At 39.4% G+C, this 3779-nt stretch overlaps 1 non-coding gene across 1 annotated transcript; it reads left to right on the plus strand.

Moving 5' to 3' along the window:
* The first annotated feature begins 278 nt into the window (after window positions 1–278).
* LOC118891565 lies at window positions 279–404 on the plus strand. The gene has a single exon (XR_005019121.1). It is a non-coding gene; the product is annotated as a U6atac minor spliceosomal RNA (small nuclear RNA).
* Window positions 405–3779: the final 3375 nt, after the last annotated feature.

Below are 3779 nucleotides of genomic sequence, written 5' to 3' on the forward strand. Positions count from 1 at the left end.
CTTTGTGCCTACATGGACACACACACATACACACACAGACAATTTTGGAACAATATTTGTGTTTGCATATGTATAAAATTTTTGGAGATCTATTTCATAGCTTTTTGGAAATATTTCCCAAAGTAAGAGCAATATCACATTGGTTTTAAACTACGGTCCATCAGAAGAAAGTGTATGCTGTTACTTTAAGTCTCATTCCAGAAGGTTAGTTGTGCTGTTCAGGAATTACACCTCAGTTGCTGTCAGCTAAACATTTCATCAAAAAATTCTCTATTCCAGTGTCGTATAAAAGGAGACAAGGTTAGCACTCCCCTTGACAACAATGGAAGAGGCCCTTGGGCCTGACAACATGCATATGGTTAAGGCATTTCCACCTACTTTGTGGCATCTAACCATTGTTTTTTATCCAAATTGGAAGGGAAGAGGTAAAATTGTCACTATTTGCAGATGACATGATACTATATATATATAGAAAACCCTAAGGACTTCACACAAAACTACTAGATCTAATAAATGAATTCAGCAAAGTAGCAGGATACAAGATTAACATTCAGAAATCAGTGCATTTCTTTACACTAACAATGAAATATCAGAAAGAGAACATAAAAAAAATACCTTTTGAAGTCGCACTAAAAAAATAAAATACCTAGGAATAAACCTTACCAAGGAGGTGAAAGACTTATTTGCTGAGAACTATAAAAACATTAATAAAGTAAATTAAAGAGGATTTAAAGAAATGGAAAGATATCTCATGTTCTTGGGTTGGAAGAATTAACATTGTTAAAATGGCAATACTGCCCAAAGCAATCTACAGATTTAATGCCACCCCTATCAAATTATCCATGACATTTTTCACAGAACTAGAACAAATAATCCTAAAATTTATATAGAACCATAAAAAACCCAGAATTGCCAAAGCAATCCCAAGGGGGGAAAAAAAAAAAGCAAGAGGCATAAATCTCCCAGACTTCAGACAATACTACAAAGCTACAGTAATCAAAACAGTGTGGTATTGGTACAAAAACAGACATACGGATAAGCGGAACAGAACAGAGAGCCTAGAAACAAACCCACACACCTCCAGTCAATTATTCTTTGACAAAGGAGGCAAGAATATAAAATGGGAAAAAAGTCTCTTCAGCAGGTGGTGCTGGGAAAGTTGGACAGCTGCATGTAAATCAATGAAGTTAGAACACACCCTCACACCATGCACAAAAATAAACTCAAAATGGCTTAAAGACTTAAATATAAGACCTGACACTATAAAACTCCCAGAAGAGAGAATAGGCGAAACATTCTCTGACATAAATTGTACCAATGTTTTCTTAGGTCAGTCTCCCAAGGCAATAGAAATAAAAACAGAAATAAACAAATGGGACCTAATCAAACTCACAAGCTTTAGCACAGCAAAGGAAACCATAAAACAACCAAAAAGACAACCTACGGAATGGGAGAAAATATTTGTAAATGATGTGCCCAACAAGGACTTAATCTCCAAAATAAACAAAGAGCTCACACAGCTCAACAACAACAACAAAAAACAAACCCAATCAAAAAAATGGGCAGAAGACCTTAATAGACATTTCTCCAAAGCAGATATACAGATGGCCAGTAGGCACATGAAAAGATGCTCAACATCACTAATTACTAGAGAAATGCAAATCAAAACTACAGTGAGGTACCACTTCACACTGGTCAGAATGGCCATCATTAAAAAGTCTACAAATAACAAATGCTAGAGAGGGTGTGGAGAAAAAGGAATCTTCTTACACTGTTGGTGGGAATGTAAGTTGGTACAGCCACTATGGAAAACAGTATGGAGGTTCCTCAGAAAACTAAAAATAGAGGTACCATATTATCCAACAATCCCATTTCTGGACATATACCTGAACAAAACTATAATTCAAAAAGATACATGCACCTCAGTGTTCATAACAGCAATATTCACAATAGCCAAGACATGGAAACAACCTAAATGTCCATCGACAGACGAATGGATAAAGAAGATGTGGTACATATATACAATGGCTTACTACTCAGCCATAAAAAAGAATGAAATAGGGGCTTCCCTGGTGGCGCAGTGGTTGAGAATCCGCCTGCCAGTGCAGGGGACACGGGTTCGAGCCCTGGTCTGGGAAGATCCCACATGCCGCGGAGCAACTGGGCCCGTGAGCCACAACTACTGAGCCTGCGCGTCTGGAGCCTGTGCTCTGCAACAAGAGACGCCGCGATAGCGAGAGGCCCGCGCACCGCGATGAAGAGTGGCCCCCGCTCGCCGCAACTAGAGAAAGCCCTCGCACAGAAACGAGGACCCAACACAGCCAAAAATAAATTAATTAATTAATTAATTTAAAAAAAAAAAGAATGAAATAATGCCATTTGCAGCAACATGGATGCAACTACAGATTATCATATTAAGTGAAGTAAGTCAGAAAGAGAAAGACAAATACCATATGATATCACTTATATGTGGGATCTAAAATATGGCACAAATGAACTTATCTACAAAACAGAAACACACTCACAGACATAGAGAACAGACTCGTGGTTGCCAAGGGGGAGAGAGAGGGATGGACTGGGAGTTTGGGGTTAGTAGATGCAAACTATTACATTTAGAATTGATAAACAACAAGGTCCTACTATATAGCACAAGGAACTGTATCCAGTCTCCTGGGATAAAGCATAATGGAAAAGAGTATTAAAGAAAGAATGTTGCTTCCATGTCTTGGCTACTGTAAACAGCACTGCAATGAACACTGGGGTGCATGTATCCTTTCAGACCATGTTTTTCTCTGGGTATATGCCCAGGAGTGGGATTGCAGGATCATATGGTAGCTCTATTTTTAGTTTCTTAAGGAACCTCCATACTGTTTTCCATAGTGGCTGCACCAATTTAGATTCCCACCAACAATATAGGAGGGTTCCCTTCTCTCCACACCCTCTCCAGCATTTATTGTTTGTGGATTTTTTGATGATAGCCATTCTGACAGTTGTGAGGTGATATCTCACTGTAGTTTTGATTTGCATTTCTCTAATAATTAGCGATGTTGAACATCTTTTCATGTGCCTCTTGGCCATCTGTATGTCTTCTTTGGGGAAATGTCTGTTTAGGTCATGGAAGCAACCTAAATGTCCAATGACAGAAGAATGGATAAAGAAGATGTGGTACATATATGCAATGGAATATTACTCAGCCATTAAAAAGAATAAAATAATGCCATTTGCAGCAACATGGCTGGACCTAGAGACTGTCATACTGAGTGAAGTCAGACAGAGAAAGAGAAATATCACTTATGTGTGGAATCTAAAAAAAATGAAACAAATGAGCTTATTTACAAAACAGAAACAGACTCACAGACGTAGAGAATGAACTTATGGTTACTGGGGGATGGGTGGGGGGTAGGGATAGTTAGGGAGTTTGGGATTGACATGTACACACTGCTATATTTAAAATGGATAACTAGGGGACTTCCTAGTGGTGCTGTGGTTAAGGATCCGCCTGCCATTGCAGAGGACATGGGTTCAAGCCCTGGTCCAAGAAGATCCTACATACTGTGGAGCAACTAAGCCCATGCGCCACAACTACTGAGCCCACACGCCACAACTACTGAAGCCCGCACGCATAGAGCCCGTGCTCCCCAACAAGAGAAGCCACTGCAATGAGAAGTCCGCACACCGCAAAGAGTAACCTCCGCTCACCGCAACTAGAGAAAGCCCACACGCAGCAATGAAGACCCAACGCAACCAAAAATAATTAATTAATTTAAAAATGATATTAA

Source organism: Balaenoptera musculus, chromosome 2 (genome assembly GCF_009873245.2).
Source record: "Balaenoptera musculus isolate JJ_BM4_2016_0621 chromosome 2, mBalMus1.pri.v3, whole genome shotgun sequence".
NCBI classification, from domain to species: Eukaryota; Metazoa; Chordata; class Mammalia; order Artiodactyla; family Balaenopteridae; genus Balaenoptera; species Balaenoptera musculus.